Source organism: Phyllopteryx taeniolatus, chromosome 12 (genome assembly GCF_024500385.1).
Source record: "Phyllopteryx taeniolatus isolate TA_2022b chromosome 12, UOR_Ptae_1.2, whole genome shotgun sequence".
Lineage (NCBI taxonomy): Eukaryota > Metazoa > Chordata > Actinopteri > Syngnathiformes > Syngnathidae > Phyllopteryx > Phyllopteryx taeniolatus.
The window spans coordinates 22418492-22443837 of record NC_084513.1 but is presented as its reverse complement, the minus strand read 5'-3'; the positions used below and the strand labels follow the sequence as shown (position 1 = coordinate 22443837).

Here is a 25346-nt window from a genome sequence, read left to right as displayed (position 1 = left end):
GGCTGCACCGGAGTTTAGCCGCTGTACGTCAGCGTGGGTTAGTTTGCCCGCGCCCCGCAACAGAGAGCCATCTGTTGCCGGCCTACGAATGATCATCGGGTCAGATGTAAGCTAAATATAGTCGGCACAAATGAAATCCAAATGACTCAGACGCTCGATGACCGCGACGAGTGACTGATTCCCCCCCTCCCTCAACCACGACGCTCCGCTCCGTCGGCCTTCGGGCCGTCCGTTAGCAAACAAGCGGGAGTCACTTGTTCCGCTCCGGGTTGCCTCGTCAACTGTTTGAGGAAGGAAGTCAGGCGGGGGAGTGAAAGAGAGAGAGCGAGAGAGTGAGAAAGAGAGAGAGGCAAAACCCGTTGGCAGGCGAGAGGAAGCGCTGTCACGTCCAGGAGGAAGTGTGAGTCAGTGCTCGTACATTCTTGCTGCCTGATTCATCGCGGCGCAGGAAGTGGGAAACGCTTACTGCCGGGCTTTACCAGTGCACGCCAAAGTAGCTCGTCCGTAGCGGTGTAACCGTGAAAATGACAAAAGAAAAAGCAGAAGCTGACACCGGTCGGCGTCAGCTTCTGCGACAGTCTTAAAAGTTTACGACGCGCATTGGAACGGACCCGTTGGCCGTTCGACTCAGACGCAGATTTGCAACAGGTTGGTTTGCACACTGCAAAAACTCAAATCTAAGCCAGATCAAAAACAGCAAATCAAGGCAAAATGGGCTTTTTTGGTGGAATATCATTTCAATGCTTAATTTCACACTCGATGGCCCGGTTGGCATTCCAGACACACCACTCTTCACCTAGGAGCAATTAAAAAAAACAACAACAACACATTTCCGTGATATAGATGTCCTCCGTCAGAAAAGGGTGGCGCGTGCCCTCTCCATATTGTCTAAATTGTGCACATTTGTCATTAGGTTAACATGGTATGTTTTCCACATGCCGTACACATATAAGACAACAAGCACATTTTCTAATTCTTTTCAGGTCATCATGTTTTCTTATCAGTTTATTATTTATATAGAGAAATAATGTATGCGGTTAATTCCAAAATAATGACCGTTGGTTTGAATCCGGCGGCGTGGTGGCCGACCGGTTAGAGCGTCCGCCTCACAGTTCTGAGGACCCGGGTTCAATCCCCGGCCCCTCCTGTGTGGAGTTTGCATGTTCTCCCCGTGCCCGCGTGGCTTTCCTCCCACATCCCAAAAACATGCGTGCGAGGTTGATTGAGCACATCCATTTTGTGAGCCGCTTCTCCTCACGCGGGTCGCGGGCGTGCCGGAGCCCATCCCAGCTATCATCGGGCAGGAGGCGGGGTACGCCCTCAACTGGTTGCCAGCCAATCGCGGGGCACATACAAACAAACAAACAAACAACCAGTCGCACTCACATTCACACCTACGGGCAATTTGTAGAGTCGTCAATGAAGCGACCACCGTGCCGCCTCATCAAAATGCAAACAAATGAAAGGAGTTACACTCGTATGACATTTTCAACAGGCTAATTTGTAATTGTAGGCAACTACATTACAGATTACAGAGTACAGATTCGGAAGGCGCTGGCCTAATTAGATTGACATCACAATATGATTGGACAGAAAAAAAAAAGGGTGAAAGCAAAATGAAGAAACAGACAGTTGGGAATTCATTCATAGCACAATGGAATTGATGTTGTAAATGTGATCCTGTTTCGGTCAGCAGCCTCGCTGGTCCCTCCCACCGCCAACGATGACATCGGCGCCAGTGTGACGCTGCTGGAGTTCAAACGGGATGGTTCTTCCCCGCCCGTATGGACACCTGTGGAACTTTTGCGGTCCCCGCATGTCACACCACAGCCGAGTGCTTAGCGGCACTTTCCGTTCAGCTTGTGTAGCGCTTATGCAACGTCAGGTTGCGCTGTCCTCTGTCAATGAAGAATATGCAGCTTATTAGTGAAAACACACACACACACTTTGTGTACATCGCTCTTGCTGTTTTTGTGTCTTTGCACAAAAAGCATGTTTGTTTGTGCGCCCTGTTCTTAGGCGACAAACAATTTCCAAACCAAAGACACACAAACACCCACACGCACACAAAGACGGGGCCATGGTCCTCGTTTGGAAGCCGGGCGCCGCCAAAGAAAAGCGTGAGGTTAGAGTGAAGCGATGGCGGCGACAGGGACGCGAGCACTTCGGCCTGCAAAGCACGAGCGACCACGAGCGAACGTTACGAGCAGTAAATGAAAGTGGATGTCTGAGATCATTCTTCAATTGAAACGGTTACACATCATAAAATCAGCTAATGCTGGCAAATTAGCTTTCTAAGAAGCTAACTCGTAATTGGCTGCGTTTTTGCTGGCTGGCTATGTTAGCTGGATGCTAAACCGGAGGCAAAGAGAAAGTCGGAATGTTTCCAAAATACAAACAAGCTCAATGTGTCGAGAAGAAGTTGTCATCTTATGCGAATCAAGTAATTAGCATACTAACATTAGCTGAATACGATGAAAGCTTAGCGTGACGCTGAAAAGAAAAAATAGGACCCACGAGACTAAAGAATCCTCCCCATAATACGATGACTTTCTTTTTGCCAAATTACAATGAAATGATTCTTTTTTTTCCACAATCTGTTGTACTATTGACAGGATTTATTATGAGAGTTTTGTCCAATTGCTTGAACTTGAGTCCTTTCTGCCGTCCATTTGGACGCGATACGCTCGGACAAATCTTGCGCTTGATCGTCCCGTGACGGCCACGGCAGCCGTTGTTGGAGACAAAGTTACACGCGTCAGCGCAGTCGTACGCACGCACGAATACCTTGTGTCGCGCGGCGCTCTCCGTTTCCATTTCGTCATTGTGCAGTCCGTGCAATGCGTCTCCATGACGACCTGCCGGTGTCCCGTGTCACATGACACGAGGTCGCGGCCTGCCCGTCCATCTGTCCGACACTGACAGCTGACGTGCCGCCTCTTCCGCTCTCCGTTCCTGCGGCATCAGCGCTTTGCCGCAGCGCTTCGGCCTCGACGCAATCCGAGGAGCGCGTCGTCGACCTCGGCGGTCGGAGGGTCGCGCTCCCCGCCGGGAAGTTTTGGGGGGGCTGACATAAAGGGGCGACGTTGAACCTCAGCCGAAATATCGGCACTCTCACAGTGACGAAGGTCACCGTCTTTAGTCAGAGGACGCATGACGTCGTGACATCACTTCGCGTTTTAGCGTCGGTGGAATCCGATAGTCAAATTTGATATTGTTTTATCAAGATGCAAACATTCGATTGGCACGGACATTCAGCCAAATGTTGCTTATTGTGCTTGTTGTTTGCAGTGATTTGCATAAAATGTGACTTTCATAGGCGTCCATCCACACTTTCTATCGGTGGACGATCATATCGCAGGTTTGGATTCACTTACTTGAACTTCCCCGACGGCGGGTGACGGCCCTCGTGTACGCCGAGCGCCTACCCAACGGCCGTAAAGTGTCCCTGCCGTCTGACGCCTACGGGCGAACATCAAAAGATCATATTAGCACGCAGACTTTCTTTCACCTGCGAGGAGCATTTCGGCTTCAAACAAGCCGCTGGGCGGCTTGGGGCGTGTCCGAAAGCGCCGCTCACAAAACTGCTGCGATGGTGAGTTAGACTTCCAATCATTTGTTTTGATGTCGCGAGTGAAATCCGTTTACTTGCCTGTGGTTTGTCACAAACGGGTTGCGGGGCGTAGAACGTCTGAAGAAATTACTTTTATTGGATTTGTTTCAGTAGCCTGACTTCGGTGCAGTTCCCACTCAGTGACGGTGTGACTGCGAGTGCGAGTTGTTGTCCGTGTCGAGAGGTGCCCTGCGACTGACTGGCGACCAATTGAGGGCGTAGTCCGGGATAAGCGGTGTTGAAAATGGCAGTTGCGAGGTTGCGGGTTCAAATCCGGCCTCGCCTGTGTGGAGTTTGCATGTTCTCCCCGTCCGTGCCCGCGTGGCTTTTCTCCGGGCACTCCGCTTTCCTCCCACATCCCAAAAACATGCACGCTAGGTTGATTGAAGACTGTAAATTGGCCGGAGGTGTGAATGGTTGTTTGTTTCTATGTGTCCTGCGATTGGTTGGCGACCAGTTGAGTCAGCTGGGATAGGCGCCAGAGAAGCGTTACTGAAAACGAACGGACACCTAGGGACAATTTAGTCGTCGATGAACCTCACGTGCATGTGACATGCAGATGGAAATCTTCTGTCCTCCAATTACAGTGCGTATTTCCTTCATCGACCCGTGGGGCTTTTGGAGTGTTTTTGAGATTCGGTGAAAGTGGAACAGATACACGCCCACGCGCAGGCACCATCTGATTATCTGGAAAATGTCAGCGCCATGTTTGATGAGTCATTGTGTGTCATCAATGTAGCACGCTCACAATGTGAAAGATTGTTTATGTAAGGATGTGGTCAAGCATGTTTACTATTTGGATCATGCGCATCTTTTTCCGTTTTATTTGCTGAATCATTTTAAGCACAGGAACAGGACCTGACCTGACTTTTTAAACATGTGCCACTTAAGAAACGCCGGAACAATGCCATCCATCCATCCATCCGTTTTCTGAGCCGCTTCTCCGCACTGGGATCGCGGGCGAGCTGGCGCTTAGCCCAGCCGTCACCGGGTGAGAGGCGGGGTACACCCTGAACCGGTTGCCAGCCAATCGCAGGGCACATACAAACAAACAACCATTGGCATGCACAGTCGCGCCCTACGGGCAATTTAGAGTCTCCAATTCATGCATGTTTTGGGGATGTGCCCGGAGAAAAGCCACGCAGGCACGGGGAGAACATGCAAACTCCACACAGGCGGGGCCGGGGATCGAACCCCGCACCTCAGAACTGTGAGGCTGACGCTCTAACCGGTCGGCCCCCGTGCCGCCGCTGGAACGATGAATTTTTTCAATTCATTTCTAAAAAATGTATCATCTATAACGTAATGAGCCCAATTGAATTTAGCCTCCTAATAATGGATCCTTTTTTCATAAATGTTCAGTTTGTAGAATAAAAATTTGTTTTAAGGCTGATTTAAAAAACCTCTTATTTAATCCTGCCCTCTTCCTGTCAGCCATTTTGAAAATGAGGTCATTGTCGGATGCCTGAGGGAAGCGAAGAACTGTGATTGAATTTCTTGCTTTGGAAGGGGAAATGCCACACACACAGACAAAAAAAAAACCTCCAAAGTTCACAAAATGTACAAAATGTGAGGTGAGGAGGTGTGAAGTGCAATAGGTTAGTTACAGCACAGTCAAAGAGGGTGTGTCAGCAAGGTCGGAGGTCAGCTGGATCGCAGATAGCGAATGGCGATGGCGCACTGGTTGCTCGTCACCTGCAAAGAACATTTACAGACACAACCATTCACACTCATATCACCTACGGACAATTTGGAGCAAACGTCAACCTGCAACCTCTCGACTGTGAGGCGGGCATTCTAACCACTAGTGCTCCGTGCTGCCCCCCAAAATTTCACGATATTCAGAATAATGATATACCAGTGCAATAGACTTTGATTTCATCATCTTCACTGATTGGCTAAGAAGAATCACATGGGTCATTATGGCTCAACGGTTAAGAAATACCAATCAAAAACAACAACAACTACTTGTTCACCAGCCATGTATACACTACATGAAACTGCGGCAGTGTGGAACTTGAATATATCCATCCCTCCATTTTCTACCGCTTATCCGAGGTCGGGTCGCGGGGGCAGTAGCTTTAGCAGGGACGCCCAGACTTCCCACTTCATCCGGCTCACCGGATCAGATGCCCCGGCCACCTCATCTGGCTCCTCTCGATGCGGAGGAGCAGCGGCTCTACTCTGAGATCCTCCCGGATGACCGAACTTCTCACCCTATCTCTAAGGGAGAGGAAACTCATTTGGGCCGCTCGTATCCGGGATCTCGTCCTTTGGGTCACGACCCGCAGCTCGTGACCATAGGTGAGGGGAGGAACGTAGATCGACCGGTAAATCGAGAGCTTTGCCTTTAGGCTCAGCTCCATCTTTATAGCAACGGACCGATACAAAGTCCGCATCACTGCAGACGCCGCACCGATCCGCCTGTCGATCTCCCGTTCCAGTCTTCCTTCACTCGTGAACAAGACCCCGAGATACTTGAACTCCTCCACTTGGGGCAGGATCTCATCCTCGACCCGGAGAGGACACGCCACCCTTTTCCGACTGAGGACCACGGTCTCGGATTTGGAGGTGCCGATTCTAAATCCCAGCCGCTTCACACTCGGCTGCGAACCGCTCCGGTGAGAGTTGGAGGTCGCGGCTTGATGAAGCCAACAGAACCACATCATCTGCAAAAAGCAGAGATGCAATACTGAGGCCACCAAACCGGACCCCCTCTACGCCTCGGCTGAGCCTAGAAATTCTCTCCATAAAAGTTATGAACAGAATCGGTTACAAAGGGCAGCCTTGGCCGAGTCCAACTGTCACCGGAAACGAGTCCGACTTTCTCCCGACCAAACTCTGACTCCGGTCGTACAGGGACCGAACAACCCGTATCAGGGGTTCGGTACCCCATACTCCCAAAGCACCCCTCACAGGACTCCCCGAGGGAGACGGTCGAACACCTTCTCCAAGTCCACAAAACACATGCAGACTGGTTGGGCGAACTCCCACGCACCCTCGAGGACCCTGCCGAGGGTGCGGAGCTGGTCCATTGTTCCACGGCCAGGACGAAAACCACACTGCTCCTCCCGAATTTGAGATTGAACTTCCCGACAGACCCTCCGCTCCAGCACCCCTGAATAGACCTTACCATGGAGGCTGAGGAGTGTAATTCCCCTGTAGTTGGAACACACCCTCCGGTCCCCTTTCTTTAAAAGAGGCACCACCACCCCAGTCTGCCAATCCAGAGGCACTATCCCCGATGTTGCAGAGGCGTGTTAACCAGGACAGCCCTACAACATCCAGAGCCTTGAGAAACTCCGGGCGAATGTCATCCCTGCCACCGAGGAGCTTTTTAACCACCTCGGTGACCTCAACCCCAGAGATAGGAGAGCCCGCCTCAGAGAACCCAGACTCTGCTCCCTCATGGGAAGGCTTGTCGGTGGAATTGAGGAGGTCTTCGAAGTATTCTCCCCACCGGCTCACAACGTCCCGTCATCTTCCAACATGACAATGACCCGAAGCACACAGCTAAAATAACAAAGGAGTGGCTTCAGAACAACTCCGTGACTGAGCCCTGACTTAAACCCAATTGAGCATCACTGGAGAGACCCGAAAATGGCTGTGCACCAACGTTCACCGTCCACCCTGACAGAACTGGAGAGGATCTGCAAGGAGGAATGGAAGAGGATCCCCAAATCCAGGTGTGAAAAACTTGTTGCATCATTCCCAAAAAGACTCGTGGTTGTAGTAGCTCAAAAAGGGGCTTCTACCAAATACTCAGCAAAGGCTCTGAATACTTATGGCTGTGTGATATTTCGGTTTTTCTCTTTCAATAAATCTGCCAAAATGTCAACAATTTGTCGATATGGGATGCTGTGTGTACCTTAATGAGGAAAAAAATGAACTGAAATGATTTTAGCAAATGGCTGCACTACACAAAAGAGTGAAACATTTAAACATTTATTTCTTAATCGCTATATTGTGATAGTATTGTAATTCCCACCTTGGATATTAAAAATACCTTCCAATAAACTGGATATCTTTTAGAAAGAGAATTTTCAGGTGGTTGACTGTGGGGAAATTAAGCTCTTATAACCTTTCTAGCCTCTCGTTTCCTCCGAACAATTTCAGTCTCCATTTTATTATTATTATTATTATTTATTTTTAAATAGAAGCCTTCCCAGCTTCCAGAATGGTTTCCCTTATTTAGTTTTCTTGGTCGTGTCGCGATATGACTCTTTCTTTTCTTACTGGCAGAGCGCTGCCACGAGTCCCTGCTGAATTGACTCATTTTCATGGCTTTTATTGCTCCGTGGCCAACAGCGCACGTGGTCTCGGCTCGTTGTCTTGTTTTGCTTTTTTGCTGGGGGAGGCGTTAGGAGGAGCTAAAGCCACTGTCGGCTCGAAACCTCCGTGAAGCAAACACCAGATTATATTGGTTTGTCACTGAAATGAAAAGTTGCTATTTTTCACAACTAAAGGCCGACTTCCATCACTTTTGTCCAGGGAAGACAACGCGGCGGCGCTAATGAGGAGCCAACGCGGCGGCAGCCGGCAACCTCCCGACAGACAATCGCCCGCCTTTGTGCCGCTTGTCCGCCGCCGTCTTCTGGCACGGGAATCCATTTTAAGAACTCCGGCGCGTGGGTCATACATATATTTCGCTCAGCCAAATGAATCTTTCAACAGCCCATCGCTTGGTTTCTAAGTAGCGTTGCTTCTTAACGAAATGAAGGTACGCTGCATTAAAACTACCTCATGTATCCGAAGGAAACGTAAGGGCGAAAATGTCACGCGATATTACCCACCTGTGCCAGTTAAGCGTCGTCACGGTGATGCTCAACGATGCCGGTTTGCAGACGAAAACGATTTGTCTCCGGGCCGTGCTCGACTCGTCGACACCTTTCGCATCTTCTCCTCCCAGCGTTTTTGCGCAAATGTGAAATGAACTGCAAAGCTATCTGTTTGTGTGTGCGAAACATGATAATGATGATGATGATGATGATGATGATTATTACTACCTGAAAAAATGAGAATAAAGCAGGCCCCGAGTGTTGAAGGACGACTCCGACATGATGTGCATCATGCTACAGAAACGGCTACGCTTAGAACTAGCGGATCAACGGTAGCAAGAAGAGGCGGCGCAGAAGAAGAAAAACTCACACTAAAATGTGTGTTTTGTCGTCATTTCATACAAAATCCATTCAACAGAGCATCTCCATTTCCATTTTTAAAAGGACGCGACAATTTCTCTGCGGATATTTGGAAGTCTCCTTTCCACGCCAGCGTCGCCTGAGCAGAATAATTCGGCGATTAGGGTCTTCAATGAACCTAGCGTGCATGTTTTTGGGATGCGGGAGGAAAGCGGAGTGCCCGGAGAAAAGCCACGCGGGCACGGCGGGGAGAACATGCAAACTCCACACAGGCGGGGCCGGCCGGGGATTGAACCCCGGTGCTCAGACCTGTGAGGCGGACGCTCTTACCAGTCTCCACCGTGCCGCCTCAATTCCACACAACCAACCCAATTCTGAACCAGGGCTGGACATGTTCCTCCATCATTTCCGTGATCAACTAAGGAGAGGTTAAGGATCAATGAATTGATTGATCGAACTTGAGACGGGACCATTTCGTACTGAATGTTTTGAGCTCCTGCTTTGGTGAGTAAATGAAGGACTTGCCATTTGGTGGCTTTACAGTAGATGATCGGATGTCATGTTTTCTCCGCTTCAGACAGCGCAGCACGCAAGTCGTGCACGCAAATGATCAATGATCCGTTATCAAGACATTGACTCGGACAAATGAAAGCCACAGCCACAATTCAAGTGAAATATCGTCTTTTTATTGGAGGAATGTTTTGTTTTATTACATAATAATTGCGAGCTTACCTTCTGCGCAGCTGCGACGTTTATGACATTTATGAATCGGCCGCCGATTATATTGCTAGCCAGAAACCCAGCAGACAATGTAGCTGTAGAATTGTAGCACACAGAAATCTACATTGTATGCCAGGTTCAGGACAAAGCAAATCCATGAGCTTGGGGAGGCCAAACGGGAAGACGTTTGGCGGGAAAGGACAAAAGCCTTGACGAGGGCCCCTTGCGGAGTCGCGACAGAGAACGTCCCGTGGGCGCAGCCGATCGGGAGGCTCGGAACGTAGCGGGAAGTGGGCCGAGCCGCCAGAGACCCAGTAGCCAGATGTAGCTGCTGATGGCTACACAGGATCTACACTGCCTACTGAGCAAGCGACGGCCGCCGTGCGCAAAGCACCATCTGCGGGGCGAGAGCACGGAACACCCCTTTAATGCAACTCACGGAGGGCGGGGGAGGACACGGGAAATTAGCCGCCGACGAACGTCTCCGAGCACGCCATTATCCGGCGCAGATTCCTGTCATTCTTTCTCATTGGCCCCGAGGACGTAGCGGCTCCAGCACCGAGCCGCTCTTAATGAAATATCGGGAGTTCGACGCGCATACCTGACAGCTCGTGATCTTGCTTTTATTAAGAGCGAAATGCGAACGACACATTCCAGCCATTGAGGCTCTCCCTCGCTCGCGCTGCACTTCTGCGCGACGTTGGCCCGCATCAGACTGCAAGACAAATGTGCCGTGTCTCGGTCACAACGACACTGGCGACGCTACAAGTATACAAGTACGAGCCATGTATTACCATATCTCCCTATCAAGTCTTTTAACAGCATTGGGCTAATCTCGTCAAATCAAACGCAGTCGGGGGAGGCGGGGCCGGAAAACGCGTCCACGCTACCGGGTACGACCGTGACCGTGGCAGCAACAACATCAGCGGCAGTGGGCCGCACATTCTTCACGGAGAGTTGGAGGTCCTGTTCGCATACTTTTACTAGTGCTAGAAAGCACGCAACATAACGCTATGTAGCTAGCTAGACAACTATCTAGTGCTAGCACTAACGTTTGTGCGTGAACACCGTGCCGGCGTTCTGTCGATTCATGCGCTCAAGTTTCAGTAAACGTTGTTCAGTGTACACGAAAAGATGTCGACAACGACGACCAAACGAGACGAGGCGCCGGTCGCAATACGCAATCCCATTGGTCGACGTCAAGGCGGAGGTGTCTTCTTGATATGTCACACTACACGGACAATATCCACAAAAATCAGACGTGCTGGACTTCCCGTTTGGGCGTCGTCGGGCCAAATCTTTGTTCGTGGATTACGTCACACCACGGGGACTTTTGCTGTTGCAAAGCCGTCCGCGATAGCAACAATCAACATCGGGGCTAAAATGCTGTCGTATGATCCAGGCATTAAAGACTTTTAATGGAATGCCATGAGACGCCAAGCTAACGGCCTCAACAGCGGACCCTCGAAAGGGGTGCATTTTTGGTTGCTTCGGATAAATGGCTTTCCGTGCCGACTTTTTAAAAAATATCTCCGCCGCAGACCAGCTCTGGCCGGAAGCCGCCGTGAACGATGACGTCGGCGCGCATTTACATCGAGACAACAAGAAGAGCAACAACAAATATGTCAAGTAGTCTTGACGGACAAAAGGAGGACATGGGTGGATGTTTACCTCCGTCGAAGGCCGAGTCCGATGTACGGTTCCCTTCACGGAACCTCTGGAAGAAGCTCGACCGCGTCGACCTGAAACCAAAGAAGCGTCGTGTCAGCACCTGAAATTTTAGAAGCCAAACGTGTGGGCAGCATTTTTTTGAGCAGGATTGCACCGAAACCTCCCCGGTGAGATGTTCCGGGTACGTCCCACCGGGGGGACGACCCAGGACACGCCGGAGAGACTACGTCTTTCGGCCGGCCCGGGAAACGCCTCGGGATCCCCTCGGAAGAGATGGATGAAGTGGCTGGGGAGAGGGAAGTCTGGGCGCCACTGCCCCCGCGACCCGACCTCGGATAAGCGGTAGAAAATGGAGGGATGGAAGGGTTGCACCGAAACCACTTTGAGCCAAAGAAGGAACAATTGAAATTAGAATTTCCCTTTGACCGTTGTGAAGACGACCCGCACGGCTCCTCGTCCTTCTTCGGTTGTTCGCCACTTTGCAACGAGGAGCTTTGCTGCCCCCGAAGAATTGGAGTGGAAAATCATCCAGTGGGACGATTTACGATCAAAAGCGCAAATCTCCATTTTTTTCATAGTGTATCTATTCCTGTTGACAGTTGTCAAGATTTGTTTTTGAAAATATTATTTTTGTGTGCAACCTTAATTTTCTCCTTACAGAGCTCGAAAGGCTTCTTCTATTATAAAAGGTGTTTTTTCCACCCCCCACCTCAAAAAACCCACATTTTCTTCTCTTAATGTTTTCAATAAAAAGAAAAATCTCACAAAGTACGGCGATATTCTGTTTGCGTTCCACTGTTCTTGTGTTGATGATATTGTCAGCATCGCAGGTTGAGGTGTGATATTAATTCACGTCCAGTTGGCGTTGACTCACAGAGAGATAAAGCTGCTAATCGCTTTGCTGCGTCTTATCGCGGACTTTTCTTTCCATGCTTTGGCGATGCTGACACCTCCGCCCGCCGTGCCGCCACATCAAACAAGCCTTTTTTTTCCACTGGAAATGCCGAGCGGAGTCGCGATAGTGGACTGAGGTCAAGGTTCAACAGCGGGGAAACAGGAGCTAAGACGAACACGCATTTCCAAATACAAAACAATTGTTTTGTTTTTTTACCTTTTGGCTTAAACACAAAAACAAATCATTGTTGTAGTTTTAGGATCAAAATAAAAAATCTAATGTTTACAAATATATCTCCAAAAATTTAAAAATAACATTTGTATATCTATTCTCATTGTTTGGTGTTTTAAATGCTGTATGTTACTTACAGTATATCTTGTATTCTTTTTAATATATATTATTTTCATGTGCTGCTACTGTCTACTTTGCTACTATAAAATCAGAATTAATAAAAGCTTTTTCTACCGGTCGGGTCGCGGGGGCAGCAGCGAAGCCCAGACTTCCCTCTCCCAAGCCACTTCCTCCAGCTCTTCCGGGGGGTTCCCGAGGCGTTCCCGGGCCAGCCGAGAGACGTAGCTGGGAGGAGACCCCGGGAACGACCCTGGAACACCTCACCGGGGAGGCGTCCGAATCAGATGCCCCGGCCACCTCATCTGGCTCCTCTCGATGCGGAGGAGCAGCGGCTCGACTCTGAGCTCCTCCCGGAAGACCGAGCTTCTCACCTTATCTCTAAGAGAGAACACGGACACCCTGCGGAGGAAACTCATTTGGGCCGCTCGTATCCGGGATCTCGTTCTTTGGGTCACGACCCGCAGCTCGTGACCGTAGGTGAGGGGAGGAACGTAGATCCACCGGTAAATCGAGAGCTTTGCCTTTCGGCCTAGCTCCTTCTGCACCAAAGAAAGTCCGCATCACTGCAGACGCCGCACCGCTCCGCCTGTCCATCTCCCGTTCCATTCTTCCCTCACTCGTGAACAAGACCCCGAGATACTTGAACTCCTCCACTCGGGGCAGGATCTCATCCCCGACCCGGAGAGGCCATGCCACCCTTTTCCGACTGAGGACCACTTTTTCTATTAAAAAACAATTTCCCGTTTTATCCCCCCCCCCCCCCCCCAAAGAAAAACATCCCAAATGAAGAAAAACATATTTTTGAAGAAAAAGGGGAACTTGTTCCCAGTTTTGAAATCTATCTGTCTGTCTGTCCAGTGTTGATTGTATTTGTTGAGTGCGTTTAAAGTCTACTTTGCTTTTACTGCTGTAAAATCAGAAGCCTAACAAAGAACTTAGGATATCCTTTATCACATTATTTACCTTTGAACCTACATTTTGTCAAATATTTGTGAATAAAAAGACTACCTTTCCAGGCATATTCTTGTGTGCTGTCCAATTTGTTTGTGTTTAAAAACCAGATTTTTTAAACCCCACCAAAAATGGGACGTGCATGCTTTGCATTGGACAGCCACGATATTCCAAGCCAAGTTGTTTGTCATCATTGAGTCACAGGTGAGGGTCCAAATTTGCGGAAAAAGCTTTGGCAGACTGGAAAGGGGCGTGGCCGGCGGGCAGGCGTGCCATTCCATTCCTGCCTGCGCTGGGCAAGTCTATTCCTAGAACGTGGCGAATGGCAGTTGATGTGGGTTTCCTCTGAGCTGCCTGCAAGATGACTGGGCCTCACCACATCCACATTCACGCACCCGTGCACACGCACACATTCGCAAAGTGACAACTGCTGCGAACGCACACACGTGCGTACGCACGCCCGAGAGGAAGTGAATCATTCCCCTGCCTAAGCCTCAAAGTAGGGGGTGACCACTCGGCAAGAACGTGTGTGTGTGTGTGTGTGTGTGTGTGTGTGCGTGCAAACGTGCGTTGCATTTTTGTTACAAGCGACACTCGTTCATGCGTGTGTGTGTGTGCGTGTGTGGGTGTGTAGGATGTGTGAGCAAGGTGTGGACGCATTCATTCCCTTTCTCTGTCCCGCATGTGCTCCGCTTCATCTCCAAAGCACTCACAATAATACTACGATACGATACGATACGATACGATACGATACGATACGATACGATACGACAATACGAGTCATTAGAAAAAATGCCGATCGCACTGAATAATGACACGTCCGCTTGGAGAGCCCCGTTCGCGAGTGTATGGCAGCCACTACGATTTGACCACATTTCTCTGGCAAATGAATTGTTCATCTGTTATTTTTTAATCATCCATTATTTGTAAGGAATGTTCTCGGCTCCTATTTCCATGCTATTGTTGTAGATCAAGAGTACCTCCGCGGATTGCAGTCACGCGATAGAATCCATTTTGGCCGAATTGCGATCAAGTGACCAGCACACATCGACACATCACACCATCGACCACATTGACTTCAACAATTGATTGTTTAACAATCAATTCATTCATTGACAATTGATGACTGAGCCCATCGCAAGCTATGATTTGCTGCAGACAACTGCAGGGATGTCGTAACAATAAAACAACTGGAATTTACAAAATGATTTGGACCGAAGACATCTGGGTTTGTAAAAGATGAAGTCATTAGACACAAATCAGCTGCTTTACAAAAAGTGTCCACCTTTGCCGTGGTGAACAAATCACAATTGTAAGCCTGCGGATATTGCCATTCACCCAGGTCGTTTCAAGGTCAGGCCGTAGAATCGCTGGCAACTGGACCGTTGTTGCCGTTTTAGAAGACGTTGCGCTTGTCAGCCGAGCCGGCTCGTCGGTGAGCCGGGACGGCCGCGGCCTTCCGGGTTGTTGCGTTTATCGGCAAGGTGGCTCACACACGGCTAATTGGCTAATGCTAGCCCAACCTACGTATGAGGCAAAACTGAACGTAGCCCACAACTTTGTACTTAAAACGGCGACAAATTGCTGTGGCTTTCGCTGTACAATGACATGACAAAAGGCTATTTGGGACCTCCAAAATGCAAACATTGGAACGTTGCCGTTTTTAGAAAGAAACCTGTCTGTCTATATGCTAAAAGTGGCAGCCTGTAAAAACGTGAGGAGCCCGGACAAGACAGTAATGACGGAACACAGCGCTGTAGACACGCGTGTGCTTAAAACACGTCCTAACATTTGCTACTACACAGATTGCGTGCATCAAGATATACGCACAAACAAAAGACAGTCAAAAGCGGTGATTTTTAAGGAATGTTCTTAGGTCCTAGTGCAAAAAATGTCCTAAATGAGTCAAACATTCAAGAAAGGCATCTCGAGTAGCTTGAGGCTATCCTTGTGCCTGTGCCGGACTCCACCTGTGAAGTGGATGTATCCTAGCGTGATCCAATGACACGTCAGCGTTAAGGTTGCTTAAACTGAGAGTCAATTCCACAAAGTGCTCTCCAGGATGGCCGCCAGGCTGCCAGCCAATCAGATATTCGGGTCCACTAGAAGCCGACCGGTGGAAGAAGGATTACAGAGTCCTTTTCTGTTCCGCGACCAAAGCTTTTCGCTATCCCAGAATAGTCGATCAAGCAGATGGTCGCTGCCACACAGGCCGGTCAAGTCTGTTTTCCTTCTTCCTCGCGACGCTCACTTTAACTGGCTCGGGGTAAAACTGAAGTGAACCCGCAATGGTTTTGAGTGGCGGTCTTGAGAGTCTCGCATCAGCCCAGAACCAAGGACGGTCTCCAGAGGGAGCCCCTTCCTCGTACCCCGGCCTGCGGACACCCCTTCCGGGGGACCGGGCTGAAGGGAGGGAAGCTGGCACGTTGGCCGAGGAAAAACAAACTTCTTCCTTCAGCTGCTTTATGCAGCTCAAGGCCTGTCCAACGGCAAAAGAAGCCCACGGATAGCAACGCACGCACGCTGAGACGAGCGACGGGCAGATCCGCAGTCACAAGAAACTCCTGCGTCGCCCGTCACCCCTTTGGGGGGGGGGGGGGGGGGGGTCACGCTATTTTACGCTGGGACCAGCCATAAATTTGCTTCATTAGGCCCGACACAAGGCAGCGTGGAGGCTATGACGCCATAATGCACGCTCTGTTTGCAGCGCTACAACCCGGCCTGACCCGCCTCCGCCTGGAATGCTAACACCACGCCGATGAATGCACCGTAGAGGACCCGGAGCGCCAGCACGGGTACGCGGACACTTTAGTCGAGCTGCGACAACGGCGTGGTCTCGCTCTGCACGACGTCAGTGTCTCAGTGCAACGCGATTACGTCGACAGAAATGTCAATGTCGTAGTCGAACCACCGCTAAGGCATTCTCTGAACCGAGCTGTCTTCAACATTTTCGTCAAGCTACCACAACGTGAACGTCTTTGTTGTGCTACATCGTCATGAATGTACCCTACGTGAATGTTTTACTTGCGCTACGACAATCTGAATGTCTTATTGCAGCTACTACAATGTCGGTGTCTTAGTGAAGTTACACAAAACGTAAATGTCTCAGTCAAACGACGGCAACGTGAATGTTTTTGCTCGAACTGTAACACAAATGTCATAGTCGGGTTGCAACAGGGTTAGGTTTCAGGTTTAGCTACAACAAGGTGAATGCTTTCAACGCAAACTTTTTTATTCGCACTACGACGGGAATTTCTTCGTAGAGCTATAACAGTGTAAATGTCTTACAAAAACATGGAGTGTCTTCAGCGTATTTGTTTTAGTCAAGCTACAACAACAGGATTGTCTTAACTGACCTGAGACAACGGCGGCCGACTGGTTAGCACGTCCGCCTCACAGTTCTGAGGACCGGGGTTCAAATCCCGGCCCCGCCTGTGCAGAGTCTGCATGTTCTCCCCGTGCCTGCGTGGGTTTTCTCCGGGCACTCCGGTTTCCTCCCACATCCCAAAAACAGGCGTGGTAGCTTCATTGAAGACTTTAAATTGCCCGCAGGTTGTTTATTTGTGTGCCCTGCGATTGGCTGGCGACCGGTTCAGGGTGTACCCCGCTTCTCGCCCGAAGATAGCTGGCACAGGCTGCAGCACGCCCGCGACCCACGTGAGGAGAAGCGGAACGGAAGATGGATGGATGGACCTTAGACAACACAAATGTCTTAGTAGAGGTACAACAATGTGAATTTCTCCGTTGAGCTACAAATCTACTCAATGTGAACGTTTGAATCGAGCTACGTCAAATTGAATGCATTCGTGGAGCCGCAGCAACGGACATTTCTGAGCCGAGTTACAAAAATACGGCGTGCCGTCCGCGTAAATATTTCAGTCAAACTCCAACAACATGATTGTCTTATCCGATCTTGTCGAGGTAAATGTCTTCAACATAAATGTTGCCAAGCTGAGAAAAATGTCTTACACTACGCCAATACAAAACGTCGTAGTCGGCGACGACGATGTGAATGTCCAAGGCGAGTTCCAACAACATGAACGTCTTCAACAATAAATGTTTTCTGTTGAGCCCCGACAACACAAACTGCCTTCGTCGGCTACGACAACGTGAACGTCTTCATCGTCAACCTCTTAGTCGAGCGGCAATAACTTCGTACTTAACTCCAAATAACTAACTTTGAGTACCACAATACCCTAACCCATGCACACATCAGTGACTTTTGAATTGTGCCACAATAGCTTGCTCTTTTACATACATTTATTCATTTATTTCTTTTATTGAATTGAATTTTGTCAAATGGTTGCAATGATACTAGTGAATACATTGAAAACATAAACATTTTGTTCCATTCAGAGGCACAGACAACTCAATTTCTTCTCATTCAAGGTCGCAGGTCAACTACTTCAACTTTGGCAAAGAAGTTGAAAGAAGCATTGGGAGCAATCATTGAGCGCGTTTGTAGAGCTTGAGAAAAACAACAACAAAGGTCAACCAACATCAGTTCATCTGCCAAAAGAAAGCACAGAAGAAGAACACGGACAGACAATCGATTAGGTACAGCCATGTTTTGGGCTGGCATTTTCCACGTTTGGGCAGAAAGCAAATCTTATTTACAGTATTATGCCAGGATTTTATACACCACAATACTGTCGAGTGCATTTTTTTAAAATGAAAGTACGCATTAAAAGTGACTTTGGGTGTTTTTGGGGGGGGGCTGGAACGTATTAATGGCATCTCCATTCTTTCAATGGGGAAAGATCATTTGTGATTTGTTGCGTTTTGGAACACCGGCGTGGTCGCGGACCAAATCAACTCATATCTCGTTTGGATTCACAGTGTTTACAGCACGTGGATCTTAAAAGTGCAGCTTGTGATGGACAAATAAAAATCCAAAGTCAACGTGAACAGCAGGCGTCACAGTTTGCTGGCTTGCGACGTTCGAGCCCGGCTGACGCGATTCCATTTTGAATAAGCAACCTGGCTGAGTCACGCTGTTCACTGATTAGCTTGACAAAACAAAAGGAACACCTTCAGAACAGGCCGCGCATTCATCCCACTTTTCCATGACGCGCATCCGCCACGGACGCACGCACACGCACACTTGAACGCACGCCCCACTTATTGGAATTCAGAGTGGGGCCCAGGTAGGGGAAGCTATGCCCATATATGAGCGTAGGAGGAACTGGGCCAGGTGTGTGCGTGTGAGTGTGTGTGTGTGTGTGTGTGTAACCGTGACATCGCCTTTGCGCACTTAACTCCTGCCTGAGAACGTCTGCGCTGCTTTGTTGCTGTATAAACAAGCGAGACGTCACGCGGCCGGCGAAGTGACGGAAAGTAACGCAGGAACCCTGAAAATTGCGCTCGTGCAGTTCTGCTGCTGAGCATACACTTTGACTTGCATAACTCCACTTTGGGGAAAAAAAATGCATTTTTGGCATTTCAGGAGGACGTGACCTCCGTGATGGCCTTTCCATGTGTGTGCATGTGCGTATGCGTCTGTGTGTGTGCGTGTGTATGCTCAGAGCAAAAATGTGGGTCAAATGAAAGGCTGCCACAGGTAAGTTATGTCCTGATTGTTGCAATGCGATGACTCTACAAAGTCAAGCTAGCAATGTGCCACTGTACGTAACAAAGTCAAGCTAGCAAAGCGCCGCCGTACGTCACAAAGTCAAGCTAGCAAAGCGCCGCCGTATGTCACAAAGTCAAGCTAGCAAAGCGCCGCCGTATGTCACAAAGTCAAGCTAGCAAAGCGCCGGCGTACGTAACAAAGTCAAGCTACCAAAGCGCCGGCGTACGTAACAAAGTCAAGCTAGTAAAGCGCCGCCGTACGTAACAAAGTCAAGCTAGTAAAGCGCCCCCTTACGTAACAAAGTCAAGCTAGCAAAGCGCCGCCGTACGTCACAAAGTCAAGCTAGCAAAGCGCCGCCGTATGTCACAAAGTCAAGCTAGCAAAGCGCCGCCGTACGTCACAAAGTCAAGCTAGCAAAGCGCCGCCGTATGTCACAAAGTCAAGCTAGCAAAGCGCCGCCGTATGTCACAAAGTCAAGCTAGCAAAGCGCCGGCGTACGTAACAAAGTCAAGCTACCAAAGCGCCGCCGTACGTAACAAAGTCAAGCTAGTAAAGCGCCGCCGTACGTAACAAAGTCAAGCTAGTAAAGCGCCCCCTTACGTAACAAAGTCAAGCTAGCAAAGCGCCGCCGTACGTCACAAAGTCAAGCTAGCAAAGCGCCGCCGTATGTCACAAAGTCAAGCTAGCAAAGCGCCGCCGTACGTAACAAAGTCAAGCTACCAAAGCGCCGCCGTACGTAACAAAGTCAAGCTAGTAAAGCGCCCCCGTACGTAACAAAGTCAAGCTAGTAAAGCGCCCCCGTAGGTAACAAAGTCAAGCTAGTAAAGCGCCCCCGTACGTAACAAAGTCAAGCTAGTAAAGCGCCGCCGTACGTAACAAAGTCAAGCTAGTAAAGCGCCCCCGTACGTAACAAAGTCAAGCTAGTAAAGCGCCCCCGTACGTAACAAAGTCAAGCTAGTAAAGCGCCCCCGTACGTAACAAAGTCAAGCTAGTAAAGCGCCGCCGTACGTAACAAAGTCAAGCTAGTAAAGCGCCGCCATGCATCAACCAACGCTGAAGCTCAAACGAAGCCGCCTTTTGACATTTTCAACGAGGTACGATGATCAGTCATCAAAGCATCGAACGTCTGCCTTCGAGTCATTTGAAGTCCGTTGCTAAGCAAAAACAGCAGCGCGAGATGCTACCGGGGTGCGTGCCCAGTCTGCCAGATAAACGAAAGTGACGTAGTGGTGACTTCCCTGCACGCCATTCAATATGCTCGTGTGTGGCGACAGCATCTTTTGCAGCCATTCGGTCAACTGTGACCTTTGACACTCCACAATGTTGCGGGCGTCCTCCATGTTTACATTTCCACATCCACTTTTGTCTTCCATCCATAAAACTAAATATGATCAACTTTGATACTTTTTGATATTCTTCCAAAAATGAATTCTTGGCTTTGAATGTTGAAATTCTACAATTTTCTATGAATACCCGCTTTTTTTTAATATCTGCTTTTTATATCTGTTCTTAACCTTGTACCGTTAAGCGTCCTTGATTATTATTATTATTATTATATTCGATATTTCCTCCACTAGCCTGCACCCATCTGCAATTGAGTCACTAAAGGTCAGGAGACAGACTTTATTTCTGGATGGAATGTTCTTTTATAAAAGACTTCATTAACATATTCAAGTAATATTACAAGACAATCTAAATAAAAGAGTATTATTATTAGATAGATATTATTAAATAAATGGTCAAGGTCAAAATTATTCATACTGTGGCCATATTTTGGAATTAAATTGAATTTTGAATGACTTAGAAAGTGGTAAAAAAACAACAACAACTGTAAGAAGTAAAACAATTGCTGTGTTCAATGTTGTTTCTTTTTTACATGACCATATTATCATGCATGTTTGTTTGGTTTTTTTTAGAATGGCGAGGCGGGTTGGATCAAATACTCTGGCGGGCCGTATATGGCCCAGGTGCCGTAGGTTTTTCACCCCCTGATCTGGCGCATTCGAACAGATCAATTTGTCAAAACGTGGAAAATAACGAAACGAGCCAATAGCTCTCAACGCAACACCTCGACCGTGATTTGTGACGTCCTCGTCACATTTGCAGCTATTTGAGACGATTGTGAGCAACAAATGCAAGTGCACCGGTTGACGTTTTCCTCAGGCTTCCCGCATGACGGCGTCAGATGAGACCCCGGCGGGGGGTCGCCGGGGGCAACGGGGGACAGATTCCACGCTAATCTCCCGCCAAAAACATCTCGCCGCCACGACAACTTCCCATTCGGACGCAAGTCACGAGATTTGCACGTTAGAAATTTGACGACGCGTGAATAATCGTGCTCGTCTCAGTCACGACAAGTGTGAGAACATCAGAGAGCACACGCGTGCGGCGCACACACGGAGTGGTGGTCAGCAGTGTTGAGGAGCGACTAATTACATGTAACAAGATGGCGTCATTTCTGTCACTGTAACCCATTACATTACTGTTTTCATTAAACGACAGTTTTTCAGACAATCTTTTAGTTTGTCTGAGATTTTGAAAAGGTTTGACTTAAGGCTTCTTTATACTCGCGCTGACGTCACTTTTATACTCGAGCGCAAGCCACGCGCGCCGCAGTTCTCCTCCAAGTCGGGGGTGTCGCTACGGCTGCTATTGGCTACGACGCCACAGGGGGGAGTTTCCTCTGCGTTTTTTTGGGGGGGCCATTTCCGGTAGCCGTTTTTCCTTTCCTTTCAGTAACAAGGAACAAATGGACCTAGCTGATACGTTTAATTATGCTGCAAAATCGATCGAGAGGGCGGCGACGTAGCTGGTATGTAGAACCGACGGGCACGCTGGTACGTCATCACAGCATGTGACTAAAACGAACCAATCGCGAGGGATGATCTCCGCGGCGTTCGACGCGCAGCAACTGTTTTTGTCGGGTGCGCGGCAAGCTACGCAGAGATGTTGCGCGGGGCAATTCGTCGGTCACGTGATGCAATGCGGGCGTTGTCGGCCGCGGGAGTATAAAGAGGCCTTTCGCTTTTGTACACATAAAAGAACACTGACTTTTGAACAACATCGTCTTTCTAATTTGGGACTTTTTTTTTTAATGGAATATTCTCTTATCTGGGTTGTCATATGAAGCCATTTTGTCGAAATTGTGTGGATTTGTCATTAGGTCAACATGCTTTTATGTTTTCCATGTGCTGTACACATAATAATAATAATAATAATAATAATAATGTAACAAACATTTTTTATGACATTTCTTCAAGTTTTGTGATCAGTTTAGTATTTGTGTAGAGAACAACTGTTCTTATTTTGTTGGTGGGTCAAAGGTAAAGAATGATTGTCTTCTCTTCGAGTCTATGAGCGCACCTTTTTAACCTCTTAACGAAGCCCATATTGAATGTGTTATGTGCTAACTGCCAAATAATGATCCATGGATGGAAACAGCTTTTTTTCGAGGAAACATCCAAGGGTCCTATTGACGCATTCATTCGAAATGAAGAAAGGTCACGTGAATGTCATCGAATGTAATTAGCGATATGACTTTGAGAAAGTCGTCGAAATAGTTCCGTGACGACGACGTTTTCGACAGGCTAACTTGTGATTGGAAGCAAGCGCGTTTCCAAAGTCATCTTCCCCAAACTGGCGGTCAGCTCGTTGACCACCAGACCCCCCGCGAATACGAACACGTCAAACTTCGGCACAACCAATCACGTGCGACGCCCATTCATAAAGAGTCGGAGCTCTGCCTCCTACTCCAGCCGCTTCATTCATGCCGCCGAGCAGAATAAGCGCCGTGTGTGTGAAATGAGCGAAGAATGAGAGTGGGGAGAGGAGGAGGGGCCGGGGGGGGGGGGGTGTCTGTTCAGCGTGACCGAGAGAGGAAGCCGCGCTTCCATCTGGGGCGTCGAAAGTCGCAATCGGCTCTTACAGTCCAAACCGCCCACATAACCGCTCACATGACTGACGAGAATGGAAAAAAAAAAAAAACATTTCTGGCCCCCCGACCCTCAGTTTGGAGACCTCGGCCCTCAACTTGGAACGCCTCTCTACCCACTTTTGAAGGCCCCCCCCCCCTCCACCTCTTTTTATGGGACTTACCCGAGCTTTTTCCTCTTGGCCACTTTCGGTCCCGGGCCGCCCCCCCCCGGGGGGCCCCCGCCCCTCCGCGTTCATCCTGCCCCGGCGCGGTCCCGTGATCCTCTGCCTCCGAGCGGGATCCCGGCGTCGCTCTTGAAACTTTTGCCTGCTCCGTCGGTGGGCGGCGGAGGAGGGGGAGGGCAGAGAGAGAGCGAGAGAGAGAGAGAGAGAGAGAGAGAGAGCAGACGCCATTGGGTCACACGTTGTCACCCACATCCTCGCTTTCCCAAAAATTACTAATCAAATTTAAACCAAAAAAAAAACAAGAAATCTTCACCCGTCTGCCTTTTATTCCTGCTGTTGCATTCTTCCAAGTGTAATCAGTAACAGGCTCACATTGACGCGCACACACACACACACACACACAGTATATGCGTGCGTGCGCGCGCGCGTGTGCGTGTGCGCGCGCGTGTCCCTCTGGGCTAAAGGTGCTTCGAAGCTCAGCGCTCCGGAGACGCCGCAGCCGTTAAAAGTCCCCGAGCCAAAGTTGCGCCATCACATGTTTCCGCTCTCCCCGCCGACACACGAACACACGCGCGCGCACACACACTGGGGAACGGCGCTCCTGCGCTCGCTTTATAGTTGGGGCTCTTCAAATGAAAAAAGGAAAAAGAGCAAAAGACAAAAAGGGAGGGAGGGAGGGAGGGAGGGGGAGGGGCGGGGCGGGGCGGGGCCGGCCAAGGGGAGGGTCCTGTTACACGGCGCTCAATTGGGGTTAGGAAGAGGACATCCATTGAGAAAAAAAGCAGAGGGAAGACGGAAGGAAGAGAGGGGCGGGGCGACGTGCGCCGGCAGGAAAGCCCCGCAAAGGAGCTGCGACGCCTGACGAAAGTCGCCCGAGGGCGGAGGGCGCCAGGAGAGGCTCGTGCGGCCGATGTCAGGACTGCGGGCGAGCCGGCGAGGCATTACGGTAATAGGTCGCCGCCTTCAAAATAAAAGCCGCCCAACAATACGGACGTCGGTGCTCTTCGGTGAAGGGGACGCAACCGGCAAGGTTCGTTCGAATCTGGAGATGCATTCAAAAATGGAGTTTATTTCATATCTTAGGAAAAATAGATGCGAAATGGACTGCACTTTCACTATCGACACCATCGCGGTGCCCAAAGCGCTTCGCAAAGCCTCACATTCACCCATTCATAAACCCGTGGGCGACTGCTGCCACGCGAGGCGCTGCCAGGCCCAAATTAGGGTTCAGTGTCTCGCCCGAGGACGCTTCGACGCACGGACAGTCGGAGAAGGGTATCGCAAGACGAGTCCAGTTCTGGGGGACACCGCACAAGCCCGGGTCTCCAACAAAAGTGGTCCCACCCAAATCTGAGGTGGCATTTCAAAATAAAAGTCCCCTGAAATTGGTATATTGATTTGCTCCCTGTGGGCCTGGCAGCAGTCGCCCACGGGTTTATGAATGGGTGAATGCGAGGCTTTGCGAAGCGCTTGGGGCACCGCGATGGTGTCGATAAAGCGCTATAGAAGTTATTTTTCCCAAGATATCAAATAAACTCCATTTTTGAATGCATCTCCAGATTCGAACGAACCTTGCCGGTTGCGTCCCTTCACCGAAGAGCGCTGACGTCCGTATTCTTGGGAGGCTTTTATTTTGAAGGTGGCGACCTATTACCGTAATGCCTCGTATGAGCAAGACGAGCGGCGGCTGGCTTGAACGAACCATCGGGAATTTGGTGTATCAGGCTTTTTCTTCTTCTTCTATATTGAAAAATTCAAATGAGGTGCGAACGGTTGTTTGTTCCTCCGCGGCCTGCGATCGGCAGAGATGGCGGATGGACGGATTCTTTAATGTTATTCGGCATGTGGCGACTGTCCACTTAGGTGATGAAAAACGGGAATTTCTCCATTGTGGCTCTCATGAGAAATGGCTCGCTTCGGAAATTCTGCTGTTCTATTGTCAACCCAAAAGTTGGAGCAACACAAGGAATTTGGCTCCAACTACCCGAGACAAATTCCTTGTGTGTTTTTTGGACATACTTGGCAAATAAAGATGATTCTGATTCTGATTAATGAGCTTTCCAAAGACACTGAAAAATGTTTAAGGGGGGGGGGGGCAGCATCGAATAGGTGCTTGCTTCTTCAGACCGTGCGACATCACTCCACAAAGTTTGATCAAAATAATAAACAAAACAAGGATAATTTCTTGCAATAGTAAGAAACATGAGCAAAAGAATTCCAGATCTGCAGGCAAAATTCCTTCAGCGTGCTTTAACAACGGCAATTGTGTCTTGAAAAGTGTTGAAAAATATCCAATGTGGAGATTTTCATGACTAAATCTATCGGCACCAAATTGTC

The 25346-nt window shown here is 49.3% G+C and overlaps 1 long non-coding RNA gene across 1 annotated transcript; it reads right to left on the bottom strand.

Moving 5' to 3' along the window:
• Nucleotides 1–1480: 1480 nt before the first annotated feature.
• Nucleotides 1481–23621, bottom strand: LOC133486877 (uncharacterized). Its single transcript, XR_009791144.1, has 5 exons — nt 23323–23621; nt 23007–23151; nt 11143–11213; nt 8407–8559; nt 1481–5308 (listed from the first exon to the last, which is right to left on the bottom strand). It is a non-coding gene; the product is annotated as an uncharacterized LOC133486877 (long non-coding RNA).
• Nucleotides 23622–25346: the final 1725 nt, after the last annotated feature.